This window comes from Cynocephalus volans, chromosome 10 (genome assembly GCF_027409185.1).
Source record: "Cynocephalus volans isolate mCynVol1 chromosome 10, mCynVol1.pri, whole genome shotgun sequence".
Lineage (NCBI taxonomy): Eukaryota > Metazoa > Chordata > Mammalia > Dermoptera > Cynocephalidae > Cynocephalus > Cynocephalus volans.
In genome coordinates, this window is record NC_084469.1 from 83,553,093 (window position 1) to 83,571,498 (window position 18,406).

At 41.3% G+C, this 18,406-nt stretch overlaps 1 long non-coding RNA gene and 1 other non-coding gene across 2 annotated transcripts in view; both read right to left on the reverse strand.

The window, feature by feature from the left end:
* Nucleotides 1-2,205: 2,205 nt before the first annotated feature.
* Nucleotides 2,206-18,406, reverse strand: part of LOC134389608 (uncharacterized) — a 28,666-nt gene continuing 12,465 nt past the window's right edge. The window contains exons 3-4 of the long non-coding RNA XR_010024705.1: nucleotides 3,952-4,048; nucleotides 2,206-2,838 (exon numbers count right to left, since the gene is read on the reverse strand). This is a non-coding gene — a long non-coding RNA (uncharacterized LOC134389608). The remainder of the gene's footprint in view (nucleotides 2,839-3,951; nucleotides 4,049-18,406) is intronic.
* On the reverse strand, nucleotides 11,924-12,030 carry LOC134389809 (U6 spliceosomal RNA). Its single transcript, XR_010024777.1, has one exon. It is a non-coding gene; the product is annotated as a U6 spliceosomal RNA (small nuclear RNA).

Consider the following 18,406-nt stretch of genomic DNA (forward strand, 5'->3'; position numbering starts at 1 on the left):
CCGGCCCCCTGCGCTCGCACACCCACCGCCGGCGAGTCCGCCTCAAGCCTGCGTGCTGGCTCCTGGGTCTTGTAGTTCTCCTGGCTGTTTCAGAGCAGCTGCGGCGAGCCGGAAGAACTACAAATCCCTCAATGCCCCGCGCCGGGCCGGATGGGGGCCAGCCAGGAGGTGGGAGTGGTCGTCTAGTTCTGCCCAGAGATGGGCGGGCTCTTTGCCGCGACAGAGCGAGTGGAGAGGTAGGTGGGTGTGGGTGTGGGTGTGGGTGGGGGTGGGGGTGGGGGTGGGGCAGGGGCCGGTTAGGGACAGTCTTCTCCGCCGCTTGGCAGTTTGTGTCCGAGCAAGAGCACGTCCATGTGTTCTCGTTATAAAGCCACCACTTCACGCCCATAATAACCCATTAACTCATTAATGGACTAATTCATTCTCGAGGGCAGAGCCCTCACGATCCAATCACCTCCTAAGGCCACACCTTTCAACACTGCCAGGTTGGGGATCAAGCTCTCACATGAGCTTTGGAGGGGACAAACATTCAGACCATACCAGCCTTTAAGGTCTCTTCCTGTCTTGGAAATTCTGTGAGACTAGGTATATTCAAGCAGGAATAGCCCAGAGCTCCTACAGACACGCACACTCACAGGTGTGTAAAGTTGGGGGCAGAAGGCACTTAATAAAAACAGCAGTGTGGGGGAGAAGGTTGCAGAAAATCTGGGTTTGAATATACGAGGGTACTTCAAAAAGTTCCTGAAAAGATTCATATTATCTTTCAATTCTATTTTTTCCATGAACTTTTTTAAGTACCCTAGTAATTGCATACAGTCACTCACTGCTTATCTGACTTTGAGCATGTATGTTACTTGGCCTTTGTAAATCTAGTTTCCCCATGTGTAAAATGAGGGTAACAATACCTGCCTCATTGAACTTTCTCCACTGCCTCATGGGGGTGTGGAGAAAGTTCAATGAGGTAACTTTGTAAAAGCCAAAGCTTGGCACCTAATGCTGTGAGTCACTCTTCATCCTTGTCAAGAGAATGCCACATACATCAATTAAATAACTTGATTACCAGTAAAGGGGGAAAGGGGGTGGGAACAACAGAAACCAAAGATATCTCTGGGTATTCCTTCGTTAGCAAACTGGCTTGGCCCACTGATGGCTTCGTAAAGTTACTGGACTTCTCATCTACTGGCTTCACTCCCAGCACCTGTATCTACACTATCTCCTTCCCAGCCTCAGTCTCAATGGCCAGGTATTCAATCTCAAGGTGAAAGATACTCCCACAGTGAGCTTAGGTCAACAATGTCATGTTATCACCTTCTTTGCCTGGTAGGGAGAAACACAAACACCTTTCTCCACCTCCAAAACATGCTCAACCTTGACCTGCATGTAATGTAAATGTAGTCTCTAACTGTCCATCCAGGGGTTGGTGCACTATGTTCTTCCTGTTATCTCCACCCCTGATCAGTAGGGACAGGCAAGCTGGGAGAGAGGGCTTAGAGAGGTGAGCACAAATCCATTTGAACAATGGGGAAAAACAACATCAGCACACAGCCAGCTCACATGAGCTCCCATGTCATCATTGTAAAAAACAAGTTGTTAGTGTCTCTAATACGTCCTCTTCCAACCTGTCTCTCTGATATTATATAAGAAGAAAACCCCCTTGCTTTCTTGTGAACCACACCTTACAATTTGCAAAGCACTTTCCTGTCCCAAAGGGCAAGCAATATTATCCCCACTTTACAGATGAGGGTCAGAGAGGTTAAGTGACTTGTTCAGGTGGCACAGCTGAGTGGAGAAGCAGGAATTGTGATTACTAACCCAGTAATCACACATGCAGCCCACACATGCAGGGACCAGTCTTGTGTAGCTCTCTGGGTTTGGAAATTTGAGCTGTCCATTGCAATGCACCGAACCCTTAAAAGAGTTTTGGGATGGTAGTTATAATGATGGTGGTAATAGAATGAACTTTGCTTTCATTTTGGCTCTCTAGACCAGGTGGGAGTGGGGTAGGAGCAGGCTTCTAAAGATAAAACCCGATTGAAATGATCATGAATGTCCTCTTTGTAAGCTGGAGGAGAGCTTTAAATACATAGCAAACTCTTGTTTACCTACACAGTTGAGAGAGTCCTATGTTTGCAAGACATGGTACCCATCTTCATTCCTTAATTCAACAAGTTTTTATTGGGCAGCTATCATGTGCCAGACAATGGGCTAAGTTCTGGGACTACGAGTCAAATAGACTGTCCCTGCCTGCATAGAACGTATAGTTTCTTAGGGAAGGCCGATATCAATCAGATAATCACACACAAACATGTGATTACAAATTGTGATAACTGGTGAGGAGAAGAAGGATGGGGTTTTATGAGAGCTCGGAGGTCTGAGGAAAGGTTTCCCAGATGAAGTGGCTGGTGAGCTGCACACACACATATACTCACACACCCAAGCCTGGAAGCATAAGGGACAGCAGTACTGGCAGACATGGAGATGTGCTTTCCCTGAGCTAGCAGTCTAACTGTACTGGAGAAGCATAGATTCAGTGACCGAACAAGGCGAGGTATGAGAATCCGATCATTTCCATTGCTCCAGGGCTTCCCCAGCAGATTGGCTGAGGCTATGTCAGGACTGCATCACACACAGTTCATCTATCTCTGGCCAATCCTGCTTCCTCCCACTTCCTCTTGCAGGAATTGATCCCTAATATCCATCTTGCACCTCACACTCCATTTCAGTGTCAGTGGTAAGATGGGACAGCTTCCCAGGCCAGGGACTGCGGTAGACCTAGAGGTCTGAGAAGCTCCAGGAAGGCCAGGGTGACCACATGGCAAACAGTGAGGGAGGACAAGCCTGGAAAACAGAGGTCAGAGAGATAAGCAAGCCAGGTCTGGAATGTAAGAATTTTGGTCTTTATCCTAAGAATAATTGGAACCTCTAGAAGGCTTAAAGTAGGGAAGTGAGATGATCAGATTTATGTTTTAAATTCTGCTGCATGGAGGCTGGCTTAGAGAGGGACAATGGAAGGTTCAGGAGGATGAATTGTGGCACCAACAGGTCTGATGTTGGCTTTCACAAGGGTGTGGGTTTTGGGAAGTGGATAGGCTCTTCTGTATCCCCAGCACCTAGCTTATTACCTGGCACACAGATTCTCAGTAAATTTTTGTTGAATGAATGAGGAAGTAGATTCTATGAGGTCCATGCTCTCATACAGCAGTGTTTGCAGTCCAGCAGGAGACGGGTAGTGTGTGGTAAGCATAGTGAGGGCAGCCCCCAAGAGTTTAGATGAGCCAGTGCTTGGAAGCAGGAAGGGCCATTTATAAATAACCAGAGGGTCAAAGATTCAGATCCCCACACTGGCCAGCTGCCAAACAAAACAAAACAAAACAAAACCACAGAGCAGAACAGAGAGTGAGAGGCGCTTCTGAGAAGAGCAAGTGGGCACTGTGGGGCTGCAGGAGGGACAGATAACCTCCCAGAATGCCAAGTCATGCTTGGGCTGGGTGCTTGGGTGACTCTTTCAAAGGTAACTCTTAGTCCTGTGCTACCAAGGACACTTGGGGAGCCTGGTAGAAGTTAATGCTCTCAGTAATCAAATGCCTTGGCTCATGGTCTAGGTCTGTGACTGTAAAGTGTTATCCAATGATCACCTGAGTGTTTGCTTAAAATGCAGATTCCAGAGACTTGCCTCAGACTTACTGGTTCTGAAATTCCAGGAGTGGGTTGGCTCAGGAATTCTCCTTTAGTTAGGATTCTGACATGCACTAAAATTTGAGAACCACAGCTGCAGGACTAGTCTGGGCGTGTCAAGGTTGGAAAAGTCCAGACAAGGGAGGTCTGAATTCTAATTCCAAAGTTGTCATTAATCCCGTGTGTGACCCTGAGCCAGTTCTATCCCCCTGTTCAGTCTTAGCCTCATCATCTGCAGAACTACCTGCATTTCTACCTGATTTCTGAGTTACTTACTCTTTTGAGAAGCTTGAACACAAGACAGCCTCCTCTTCCAGCCTGACTCCTTTAGTCACAGCTGCAGCTTCTACTCACTGAGCCTCGGTTTCCACACCTGTCAGCGAAGGTGACAACAGTTAAGGTCAAGGGTTCAATCCCCGTACCAACCAGCCGCCAAAAAAAAAAGAAAGAAAGAAAGAAAGAGAAGAGTCTGAAAGGATAAACACTCTATAATTGGTTATCTTTGTGTTTTCTTTGTGGTTTTTTTTGGTGACTGGCCTGTATGGTATGATGGTTATCTTTGAGTGGTGGAATTATGGGTGACTGATTTATCTTTTTGCTTAATGTATTTTAAATGAATAATAAATTTTTAAAAATAAATAAAATAAATAATAAAAATTAAAAATAATGATAAATAAAAATAAATTTAAAAAGATAAACACAGAATTGCCATACGATCCAGCAATTCCATCACTGGGTATACTCACAAAAGAATTGAAAGCCTGGACGTGAACAGATTCTCGTACATTTGTAACATCCTTATTCACAATAGCCAGAGGATAGAAACAACCCAAATATCCATTAACAGAAAAATGGATAAACAAAATGTCATATACACAGCCAATGTAATATTATTCAGCCATAAAAAGACAGGAAGTTCTGACACATAACGTAGTTATGCTACAACATAGTTGAAACTTAAAGGCAACATGTTAAATGGAATAAAACAGACACAAAAGGACAAGTATCGTATCATTCCACTTATATGAGATACCAAGAACAAGCAAATCCATAGAGACAGAAATTAAGATAGAGGTTGCCGAGGGCTGGTGGGAAGAGGAACGGGGAGTTATTATTTAATGGGAACATGGCTTCAGTTTGGAGCAATGAAAATGTTCTAGGGATGGATGGATGGCTGTGGTGGTGTTTAGAGCACAATGTGAATGTACTTAATGCCACTGAGCTGCACACCTAAAAATGGTTAAAACAGTAAATTTTATGTATATTTTACCACAGCAAAAAAAAAAAAAAAAAAAAAGAACAGGGATTTTCTGCAAAATGCAAGAAAATTTAAAAAGGGAAACAGCATAGCATTATAACACCTAGGCCACAGGTCGGGATCCCCAAACCCTCCAGCAATCAAAAAAAAAAAAAAAAAGTGCTTAAAAAGGAAACAACGTAAATATTAAAATGTTTATGGCTTTGTTTCAGAGATGGCTAATGAGCCATTTCTGTGGGTGCTAAGAGGTATTGGCTTGGGATCTTTCTCTCCCTTTCTCATACTCTCTCTCCTTCATGTATTAGTCAACTCCCATCCTTGTCTGTCATGTTTTTCATTCTAAATGAGGAACTCAATTTTTTAAAGTTAAGTTCTAGTTTTCAAGGGAAGGTTTAGGGGGATTTCATGGAGATCCCTCCTGCTCTGAGTATCTTTGAAGCAAATCATTAACTCTCTAACAGGCAAATATTAGTTGAGGTGAGCTAACAGCCAGGACACAGGTATCAGTAAGCTTTCAACATGACGTGCAAAGTGAGTTAAAGATAAGCTTGTGATATTTAGCTAAGCTACTATACACGGACTATTGGCATGTTCAACATTTGCGTAATTTACGGAGATTGAAACCAAATAAAGGCATTTCACAAAAGTAGCATTTACAGTTAAGTACTTCATTGATAATTTTTCAAAGTAAGGCAGGCACATTTTGGTCTTATCAGCCCACTCAACTAAGTCCAGGTGGTATTGGAGCATGAGAAGAAGAAGGGGTAGAAAAGAGAAGGAGAAAGAGCAATTGTATAAGTTTATGAGCAAATAAAACCTTTTTCATTCAGAGTATGTTTGTTGTTCCACATTCCTTGATTTCTTGCTTCCTGGCCTCATAGAGATATGAGGACTCTAACTTTTCCTTCTGCCATGGAAGACATTTGGGGATGATTTCAGAAGCAGTCCAAAGGACTAGTAGAAAGAAAATCCTTAGCAGCAAACTCAGTGACTTCAGCTATTGAGAGCCCCAAAACACAGGCAAAATATTAAGCAATGGCTTAAATCAATATTTCCAAATGGTTTGCTTGTCAAATTTTCCCAGATATTTTCTTCGTAAGGCCACAGAATCTCTCATTTAAAGAAGCTTACAAAATAGTTTGGGGACTTAGAAACTTAGGAGAAAAAATAATTATGCAATAATTCTGCAATACTGTAGTCCTTATGCTTTGTAATTTTTATTTATTCTTTAACTTTTTGAATTCTAGTTCTTATTCTTCAGACCCCTCTGTGTTTCAAGAAAGGATATCTGTTTCCTATTTTATCACTGGACAAACAGGCACAAATATTGGCCTAGAATATTACCTATAATTTGAGGTTAGCACCAGGGTGGCCTGTCACAAAACTTTCATTATTAATATTATCATTAAACTTATAGCTAATATTTATTGAGCATTTTTAATGTGCCAGGTACTGTGCTAAGTGCTTTACTGCATCAACTCATACACACCTCAGAACAACACCATGACACACATTATTATTATCCCCATCATACAGAGAGGAAAACTGGTGTGCAGAGAGGTTGGGCTACTTGTCATAATCACATAGCTAGTATGGCAGAGGTAAGACTCAAACTTAGGACTCTACAGTTTAAGGGATTAGTCCCACAAGACTGCTCCCACTTCAGACACAAGTCACAAGTGGGGACCCCAGGCTACATGCACTTCTTCTACCCAGCTGACTAAAAATTAGGGAGTTCCCATGACCCACATCCTCAGGTTTAGTAATTCACTAGAATGACTCACAGAACTACCAAAGTGTTATGATTATAGTTTTATATAAAGGATACAACTCAGAAACAGCCAAATGGAAAAGATGCATACAGCAAGGTATGGGAGGGTGAGGGAGCCACAGGGCCTCTATGCCCTCTCTGGGCATGCCACTATCCCAGCACATTGATGTGTTCACCAACCCACAGGTGTAGTTATAAACCAAAATTACAATACTGGTTTTCACATTTGTCTGTGTATTCACCTTTATTAGAGAACTTCATATTTTCATATGGCTTTGAGTTACTGTCTAGGGCCACCTCATCTCAACTTGAAGGACTCCTTTAGCATTTTCTGTAAGGGCAGGTCTAGTAATAATGAACTCCCTCAACTTTGGTTTATCTGGAATTGTCTTAATTTCTCCCTTGTTTTTGAAGGATAGGTTTGCTGTATATAGAATTCTCTCCTGATGGGTTTTTTTCTTTCAGCTCATTAAATATATTATCCCATTGCCTTCTGGCCTACAAGGTTTCTGTTGAGAAATCTGCTGATCCTTATTGAGGATCCTTTGTACGTGATAAATTGCTTCTCTAGTGTTGCTTTCAAGAGTTTCTCTGTCTTTGTCTTTCAATAGTTTGATTATAATGTTTCTCAGTATGGGTCTCTTTGGGTTTATTCTCTTTGGAGTTCATTGAGCTTCCTGAATTGATATATTCATGGCTTTCCTCAAATCTGGGAAGTTTTCATCCGTTGTTTCTTTAAATAGGCTCTCTACACTTTTCTCTTTCCCTTCTCCTTCTGGAACTCCCATGATGTGCATACTGATCCACTGGATGGAGTCCCATAAGTTCCTTAGGTTTTGTCACTTTTCTTGATTCTTGTTTATTTTCACTCTTCAGAGTCAAGTGACATTATTTCAAGTGACATATTTTTAACTTTGCTGATTCTTTCATCTGCCCATTTGAGTCTGCTGTTGAACTCCTCTAGTGACAATTTCAATTCACTTATTATATTTTTCAGCCTCAGAACTTCTGTTTGGTTCTTTTTTATAATTTCTTCCTCTTTGTTGGCATTCTAATTTTTTTCATGTATTGTTTTCCTTATTTCCTTTAGTTTTTTGTTTGTATTATTCATTGGCTCTTTCAGCATATTTAAGACAGTTGTTCAACCGTTGTCTAGTAAATCTGGTGCCTGTGCTTCTTCAGAGATGCTTTCTGGAGATTTATTTTGGTCCTTTGTATGGGTCATGTTTTGTTGTTTTGTTTTGTTTTGTATGGTTTGTGATCTTTTGTTGAAAATTTGGCATTTGAAAAAACAGCCACCTCTCCCAATCTTTAGAGACTGACTGTGCAGTGGAAGAACTTCACTGATTATCTCAGTATAAAGGTTTAATGTCTTCTCAGGCTTTTTCTAAGCATGGGTCTTCCCTGGGTTTGTGTGTGTGCTTTTTTCCTGATTCCCCCACATACATGACAGCTCAATTAGTAATTTTGTATGCCTCAATCAGTAATGGTTTACCCCAAGTATCTGTGGGTCTGTAGTCCCCATGCGGCTTTCATGAGCCATGCCTTCTTTCTGCAGCTTTTCCTAGCCAGAGCTGTACTATATTCGGCCATTTGAGCTCTAAGTTAGCTGACACAGGTAACACAGAGACCAATTAGGCAGCCCCTAGATGGGTTAGAACACTGAAAATTAAGCCCACTCTGTTCTCTCTGCTTTGAAGAAGTAAACTGTGTAGAGGGTTAAAAATCTTGATTCCTATTTGATTATTAGACAGGGTTTTTAGACAATGCATGTATGGGACAAAAGTCCTCAGATAGGAGGCAAGAGCCTACAGCTAGATGGCAAGAGCCCACTGAATCAATTCTAATCAAATATATGTTGATTCTCAGTTGAATTTTAGTATAGGGTTTTTAGGTAATGCATGCATGGGACAAAAGTCCTTGGATAGGAGGCAAGAGCCCACAGTTACGGGGCAAGAACCAACCAAATACACTCTAATCACTGTTTAGGTAAGGGATCGTATAGTATACACTGATTGTTAATATAATGGTTCATTGGAAGATTTTGTGAGAAGGAAACTTACACAGGTCTAAAGCCTTTAATGTGAACAAGGGAATTGAAGCAAAACAGGGATTGTTCTGAGGGCAATAACCCTTAATACAACAAAACTTAAATGATGAGAAAATTTGTGAGTTAAGATTTCCCAAAAAAAAAAAAAAAAAAAAAAGTAAAAAAAAAAAAAAAAGCTTAGCCAAAGCAATGCTGAGCAAAAAAAATAAAGCTGGAGGCATAACACTACCTGACTTTAAGCTATACTACAAAGCGATAATAACCAAAACAGTATGGTACTGGCATAAAAACAGACACACTGACCAATGGAATAGAATAGAGAATCCAGAAATCAACCCACACACTTACTGCCATCTGATCTTTGACAAAGGCACCAAGCCTATTCACTGGGGAAGGGACTGCCTCTTCAGCAAATGGTGCTGGGAGAACTGGATATCCATATGCAGGAGAATGAAACTAGATCCATACCTCTCACCATATACTAAAATCAACTCAAAATGGATTAAGGATTTAAATATACACCCTGAAACAATAAAACTTCTTAAAGAAAACATAGGAGAAACACTTTAGGAAATAGGACTGGACACAGACTTCATGAATATGACCCCAAAAGCACGGGCAACCAAAGGAAAAATAAACAAATGGGATTATATCAAACTAAAAAGCTTCTGCACAGCAAAAGAAACAATTAACAGAGTTAAAAGACAACCAACAGAGTGGGAGAAAATATTTGCAAAATATACATCTGACAAAGGATTAATATCCAGAATATATAAGGAACTCAAACAACTTTACAAGAAAAAAACAAGCAACCCAATTAAAAAATGGGCAAAAGAGCTAAGTAGGCATTTCTCTAAGGAAGATATACAAATGGCCAACAGACATATGAAAAAATGCTCAACATCACTCAGCATCCGGGAAATGCAAATCAAAACCACACTGAGATACCATCTAACCCCAGTTAGGATGGCTAAAATCCAAAAGACCCTGAACGATAAATGCTGGCAAGGTTGTGGAGAAAAAGGAACTCTCATACATTGTTGGTGGGACTGCAAAATGGTGCAGCCTCTATGGAAAATGGTATGGAGGTTCCTCAAACAATTGCAGATAGATCTACCATACGACCCAGCTATCCCACTGTTGGGAATATACCCAGAGGAATGGAAATCATCAAGTCGAAGGTATACCTGTTCCCCAATGTTCATCGCAGCACTCTTTACAATAGCCAAGAGTTGGAACCAGCCCAAATGTCCATCATCAGATGAGTGGATACGGAAAATGTGGTACATCTACACAATGGAATACTACTCAGCTATAAAAACGAATGAAATACTGCCATTTGCAACAACATGGATGGACCTTGAGAGAATTATATTAAGTGAAACGAGTCAGGCACAGAAAGAGAAATACCACATGTTCTCACTTATTGGTGGGAGCTAAAAATTAATATATAAATTCACACACACACACACACACACACACACACACACACACACACACACACACACACACACACACACACAAAACCGGTGGGGGGGGCGGGGAGAAGATATAACAACCACAATTACTTGAAGTTGATACGACAAGCAAACAGAAAGGACATTGTTGGGGGGGAGGGGGAGGGGGGAGGGAGAAGGGAGGGAGGTTTTAGTGATGGGGAGCAATGATCAGCCACAATGTATATCGACAAAATAAAATTTAAAAAAAAAAAATTAAAAAAAAAAGAAAAAAAGATTTCCAAGAACGTTCTGCTAGACTAGTTAGTACAGGGGGGTTGTTCCACATTTTGCTTTAAGCTGATTCTTTGAGTTTCTTAAGTAGTTAGGCACTTTAATGATTGTCTTGTTTCTTTTGCATGCTACATAGCTTAGATTTATGACTCTTTTGATGGTATATTGTTTAAACTATTTTGAGCCATGCATGCATGAATGAAGATTGCTACATTGCCAATTTCTTTATGTTCTTACTATGATTGATTAACCATCTGTTCTTTTCCTGTAATTTCCTCATCTTTACAATAAAAACGAAGACAAAAACTGGTTCGGGGCTGGATCGAGTTTCTCCTTCTAACAGAGGAGTTGCTGAGGTGCAGTCCCTTCAGGCTTCTCATTGCATTCATGTTGCTTTGAGTAATCTTTTTTTTGTCTCCGTTAAACAGCGAGAGGTGTAGCAGAACTGGAGACCAATCTGCTGTTTCCTCTAAACCACACCATGCCAAGCTAGGAGGAGGTGGAGCAAAGGCAAATAAAATGCCATGAAACTTCCTTCATGGAATTTTGAATGTGTTTTTTTTCTTGATTGGACATTCATTTAGTTGCTGTACTTTGACTGATTTCCAAAGCTTCTGTTAAGTTATTTTAGCCAGTTTTTAGTTATTTTGTTTAACATTTCCATTGGGGGAACAAAGGTCTGGAACTTCCTAGTACACTGTCTTGCTGATACTACAAGCATCTTTTTATTATCATTATTATTATTATTATTTTAGTGGCTGGCCAGTATGGAGATCCCAACCCTTGACCTTGGTGTTATAACACTGCGCGCTCTACCCAACTGAGTTAATTGGTCAGTCCCAAGAATCTTTTTAATAGTGCATGACCAATAATGCATAAATTCTATGTGGTCTCCATCAGGCAGGTAACAGGTGAAGTGCAACAAGCCAGGGCCTGCCCAAGGACACTAGTATCTTTATTTCTCCCACACTGAGAGAAGACCAAAATTTCAGAGCCCCAGGGTCCCTTGCCTAGCCCCCACCCCACAATAGAAGAATAGGGGCCAATTGGGGCCGGCCTGTGGCTCACTCGGGAGAGTGTGGTGCTGATAACAACAAGGTCATGGGTTCGGATCCTATATAGGGATGGCTGGTTTGCTCACTGGGTGAGCGTGGTGCTGACAACACCAAGTCAAGGGTTAAGATCCGCTTACCGGTCATCTTTAAAAAAAAAAAAAAAGAACAGGTTATTCCCTCAGTACAGTGTGGGAGAGGGGATTGACTAGGAAGAGAGAGGAAGAAATCATCTGGGGAAAATATTCGGTCTTTTAATAGGGTAATGGCATTTGTCAAAACTCATTTAACTGTAACTCTTAAAATCTGTGCATAATACTTTATGTATTATACCTCAGTTAAAAAGTGAAAATAACAAAATGTGGCTTGGAATCAATTATTTTTTCTTTTTCTTTTTCTCACTTCATGAATTTGCGTGTCATCCTTGTGTGGGGACCATGCTGATCTTCTCTTCATCATTCCAATTTTAGCATATGTGCTGCTGAAATGGGTGCCAATTTATACATATATATATATTTGCTAGAGCATTTTGAAGTAAATTATAGTAAATTCTTCAATGTGTATCTGCAAAAATAAGAACATTCTACTACAGAACTACAGTACCATTGTATCATACCTACAAATTTAGCAATAGTTCTCTAATATTGTCCCTAGTACTTTCCCAAATTTCCCTAAATGTAATTATTGTATATTTTATTTTATTATTGTTGCTTTTAAGAAGGAAGCAGGCTATTATACCTTTGAATTCTACACCAAAAGAAGGCAAAACACAATAAAAGTTTACTATGGTGTCTCACAGAAGGTGTCATTTGAAGACTTCCACTACTACTAAAAAAAAAGGTATAACACTCATCTAAGAGAGCATAGTTATTTGAGTTGTCTTTTAACTCCAACTTTTTTTTACTCTTTTTTTTTTTTTTTATGGCAGCTGGCCAGTACAGGAATCATGAACCCATGACGTTGGTGTTATAAGGCTGTGCTCTAACCAACTTAGCTAACCAGCCGGCCCCTTAACTCCATTTTTAAAAGTTAATTTTTAATTATGTGAATAATTTATACATACCTTCCTTTATAAGAGATTAACACATAGATAAGTCTAAAGTTCCCTTTCGCCACTCTCCACTAGCTTGGTCCCCTGGCTATTTTTTGATGCCTAGCTGACTTTGCCCCATCTTCAGCAGACTCTGGGCCATAACTCTCTGCCCTGCTGAGATAGCATTCAAAGTCATTTTAACATTAGCAAGAGTTAAATGTAAATATTAAAGTGAACCCATTAATAGCAGTTTTTTTGTTTTTTGTTTTTTTCCCCTCAGGATCCCACCATAAGATCCGAACCCGTGGCCTTGGTGTTATTAGCACCATACTGTCCTGAGTGAGCCACGGGCCAGCCCCATTAATAGCAGTTTTGAAGGATCATTTGTGCTTTTGCTGTCCTCCATTTGTATAAAAATGTAAAACCTGAGAATGATTGAGAATTTTAGAAATATGTTCCTGGCTCTTTCTCTGTTCTTTAGCGTGGTGAGGGCCTTGAATCATGGTTTCATCTTTGATCAGCAAGCTTACTGTTCCAGCATAGCACTGGTAACCAATAGGCTTTCTGGTTCGGCTTTAACTAGGCTTATTGAGATTATTTTGATTAGGATGAATTATGATTCAGGTGTCATAAAACCCTACTCATACTGACTTTTAAAAAGGTATATATTGGCTCAAGGAACCAAACCAGGGTATTTGACACTTCAGGAATGGGTAGATTCAGAGCTCAAATGAGGTGATGGCACTCCAGTAGTATCCCCTTATTTGCAGTTTCCTTCTCCGTGGTTTCAGTTATCCACTGTCAACTGCAGTCCAAAATATTAAATGGAAAATTCTAGAAATAAACAACTCATAAATTTTAAATTATGCACCATTCTGAGTAGCATGATAAAATCTTGAGCCATCCCCCTCCATCCTGTTCTATCCCGCCTGGGACATGAATCATACCTTTGTCCAGTATATCAATGCTGTATATGCTACCCACTCTACACAATGTGATTGCATAGGAAAAAATGTAGTACTGCTGTATATATAGGGTTTGGTACTATCTGCGGCTTCAGACATCCACTGGGGGTCTTGGAACTCATCTCCCACAAATAAGCGGGGTCTAGTGCACTACCCTGCCCAACTCCAGGGGGTCTCATTTATATTCCATGTCATGAACCCAATACTATGTACTCTTGGTGATTCCCTGGAGTTGTGCTCTGTCATCCCCTGGTACACAACCTGGGTCCCTCTCTTTCTTCTGTTTTCTCTATTGACGCCCCATCGGGTAGTCTCCCCTCATAGCAGTAAAAGGGTTGTAGCAGCTCTTTGCCACATCTGCTCCTGTCACCAAAACCAGGAGAGAACACAGGACTTCTGTCTCCCAGAAGCCTCAGAAAATGTCCTGTCATGACTCACTGGCTCTTACTGGGTCACAGCTCTGGACTGAGCTAATTAGGGAGGTCAGGAAAAGGCTGATGTGCCCATTGGCTCATGTCTGGTCAAAGGCTTCATTGCTATAGTTAGCAAGAGAGAAAGCAGCTTCTTTCTTCAGAACCTCCTGAATGAAGAGGGAGGGAGGAGGGAATCAGGCATGGTTAACAGAGGGGGGCTGTGCAAACGGATAGCTTAGCATGACTCAGGTGGCATCCTCTCTTAACAGGCAGCATATCATAGTGGTTGAGAGTGTAGATTATGGAGCCAAACCACCTTGGTTCTTATCTTGTCTTTACCATTTAAGGGTGTGTGACCTTGGGTAAATTACCAATCCTCCCTGTGCCTTAGCTTCTTTATTGGTAAAATAAGGGTACTAGCCTCTCCCTCATAAGATTGTTGTGACATAAAATCGATTTAATATGTAAAAAACACTTAGAACATTGACTGGCATGGGACAAGATGTAGATAAGTCTTCGCCATTATTGAGATTTATTGATTCTTAGGGGAAATCTTCAATACAGCAAATATTCACCAAAGGTCTAAGGCTATAATAAAGTGACTGGAAGCAATCTCTTTCATCAGCTTTTTCATCTTAGTCTGGAATGAGTAGCTTCCAGGTTCCACTAATTTGCATGTTGGGTGATGCAATAGGAGGCTGGTCTGGGGGTGAGAGCTAGCTGTTGAATGCCATTAAGGACAATTAATTGCGAGGTTTGGTTCACAAACATCATTCTAGAACTTTAGATTCTGATTCATGATTTCTCTGTCAGCCTGTGCAGCAGCAACTGCTTTAATATGTGATGCAACACACATTTATAAACCAATTATAGCTCTCCTCTCCACTTAATACAGCTGTTCCACAAATGACTCAGGTTGCAACTAGAGGGTACATTGGGGACTCTGAACTTTTTCTATAATGAAGTGCAAACTGTCTTTTTGAATAGAACTTTCTTCATAAATCCCAAGTCTCAAACATAGTAATTAAGAGAAGCCTGGAACATGAAAGAAGCTTATGTTCCAGATCTTCTTTTCAAATCCTAAATGTTGAATTCTCTGTGACTGTGTCCTGTCCTGGCATCTTATTTCTCTCAACACCCTCCTCCCATCACTTTCTTAGTAACAATCGCAGAGCCTGGCAGCAAATGGCATGTGAAGCTGGGCACATTTTTATTCTGCACAGACAGGGTTATATAAACCTTCCTGTTTTAAAGTAATTTCTTTTGCCCTTTATTTCTTTTGTGTGCCTTTAGGAGTCTGCTTGAATTCCTAATGGGCTATATCCCTGGCTGGCTTTGTTCTCTGTTTTAAGCAAAACATACTGATTTCAGTTGCTTTTATCCAGGCATCTGACTATTTATTGAGGGCCTACTGTGTGGCAGTTGCCCTACTAGGCACTGATGTAATCAGAAAACTTCTCCGTATCCTTTTTAGCCAGTTCTTTGTCTAAGAATATTTTACTTTTGATATATCTCCTTTAATTAATAATTAATTTATTTAAAAAGGCATTGGCTTAGCTAAAGGACCGATATAGTTCCTATACAGTTACTTCCTTTTCTGAAGATTTAATGCAATGAAGCTGATGCCATCAAGTCCCCCCAGAATCAGGCTATGTTACATTTCCTTGTTTTCCAACATGCGTCAGAGAATATCCACCTCACCTTCATCTTGCTCATGAGGGTACTTCAAAAAGCATGTGGCAAAATAGAACTAAAAGATAATGTGAACCTTTTCACGAACTTTTTGAAGTACTCTTGTATTTACTATTGACTATGTGCCAGTTACTATATTAAGTTCTGAGGACACCAAGATCTTGTCCCTTTGAAGATTATAATCTAGGGAAAAGATACACATTAGGTTTATAATCACACATACCACACTATACAATCCTGAATTGATCAGAGCTTTGAAGGAACAGAATGTTAGGACACTGTGTGAAAGGAGATCCTGGAATTGGATAAACAATGAGAGGGAGGGCTTGAAATGCTTTCAGGCAGGAGGTCCTGAGGTATACTGAATGAATAAACAGATGAGTGAGTGAGTGGAAGGGGAAAGGGAACTAGCTGCCTGGTCATTGTGGTGATCTGCTGACTTGGCTTATCCTATGTCCCTTCTTCAGGTGATAGTGACTGATTTTTTTTTCTTGAGGATCCAAGCCTCCCTTATTTTCATCCTGACCTACCCCTCTTTCTAACAATGAGCACTTGATCTGGAAAAATTGGGTATGCTGTCTCCCAGGCCTCCCTCGTGTAATTAATTCAGGGATGAGTTTGAACCTAAGTCAGGGACTTTTGGCAGAACTATGAATAAAGACATGGGAGAATGTGCTTCAGAAAGAATGGTAGAGATGAATGGGGACAAATAGATTACTGATGATTTTTTTTGAGCACCTGGATCCAGCCATGCCTGAAACTCTTGTGGATCCAATTGTGTTTAAATTCACATACATATGTCTCTTAGAGCTATTAACTAAATAACTCTCCCATCTTTCTATTTGGCTTAAGCTAGTTTGCACAGTGCTTTGGTTACTTGCAACTAAAAGGGTATTAACACAATGATTTTGACTAATGTCACTCATTTGCTAAGTCCAAAGAGGGTAGGGGAGATAAGCTAAAGTGACTGGAGGTCATTTAGCCAGGGGGAGGGGCAGCTCAAACACACCAATATTTCCTGCACCAGAAGGGTTCCCCCTAAACTTCTATATTCTACACACTTTTCCTCAGAGACCCAGACTCTTGGGTATGCATCTGTCTGAATGTCTAGCAGTGAGTGCACTGAGGAAGGGCAGGTGGAAGAGACACAAATAGGAAACTTCCCAAGCCCTGGCAGGGCAGGGAGGCCCAGGTATCCGAGTTTTCCAAGGTGCTGGAAAACCATGAGCTGCTTTTCTGTATTGGAGGAATGTGGAATAACCCCAGCTGGAGAGTGTAGAGCTGGCAGGAAAGCTGGCTTTTGCTGGACTGTGAATAGTGAGCATGGACGGCCAGGAGAAATGGGACTGTTTACCGGCTTCTGTAAGCAACAACACCAGTGGGTCACAGCTGCCATCTAGTGCCAGATGCCAGCTTTTGCACGTTGTTTACTGGCTGTTTCCAGCTGCAAGGCCTTTTGTGGACCAATCTAGGGGTATGGGGGTGTGTGTGGGGGGGTGCGTCATTACCTCTACTTTCACATTCAGGAAAAAATTCAGAATCAGACTTTCAATATTATCTCTAAATTAGCTTATTACACATGTAGTCCCAGAGCCAAATTGACTGGGTGGGAAAAATAGGCAATCATTCCACAACATTAAACTTGTGTCTCATTCCAAACCTCTAGAGTGCTATATATTTTATAAATAGATAGATAGATATTTTAAAAAACGAATCCTGTAATGGTCATATATATATGATTCAGGTTTCTGGTAAAAAATAGGTAGCACACTCCAAAGGAATAACTGGGGAGAGTTTAATGAAAGGCTATTAACGAAGGTATGAGAAGGAACCAAAGGAACAATCAAGAACTGGGGAAGCATGCCAAGGTTAGTGACGGAAGGAAGCAGCTACTACCCATAGGCCTGATGGGAAAAAAGAGGAAGAGGAACCAACAGGAGCTGTTCTTCAGGAGACAGCCTTGTGACAGGCACTGTGGCCCCAGGTACTGATTATTGGTTGGGTTTCTGAGAAGCACACCCTAAGATGAGGATTCATGTGTAAGCAATTTATTAAGGAGGTACTCTGAGGGGAGATGGGAAATGGAGTTGGAGGAATGGGGCAGAGAAGAAGTGAAAGCCAAGTGGGTGTGATCTCCAGCAGAGTCCTGTGGAGGGTAGCTTCAGCCTGATTCTGCAGGGGAACTCTGGAGGGTAAGTGTTTTAATACATTTTGTGTTGCTATAACAGAATACCTGGAACTGGGTAATTTATAAGAGAAGAGAGGTTTATTTGGCTTACGATTCTGGGACAGCTTCGTCTGGCATGGGCCTCAGGCTGCTTCTACTCATGGCGGAAAAGTTGCAGGCAGCCAGCGGGTACAAGCAGATCACTTAGCGAGAGGAAGCAAGAGAGAGAAGCAAGAGGTGCCAGGGTCCTAGAAACAACAAGCTCTCGTGGGAACTAACAGAGCTAGAACTCACTCATAACTCCCCCTCCCCCCAGGGAGAGCACTAATCCATTCATAAGGGATCCGCCCCCATGACTCAATCAGTTTCCAACACTGCCACATTGGGGATCAAATTTCCACATGAGTTTTGGAGGGGACAACACATCCAAACTCCATCAGTAAGTTATGTCTCAGTTGGTCTGACTGGAGGCAAAGAGGCTTAGCACTGAAACTCTTGACTTGCCAGTCATTGACCAAGTGGGAGGGGAGGAGGGGAAATGGGGGAGTCATCCCCAGGTACTGTGGACTTTCTGCATTCTGGGTTGGACAAAGTGGCTCC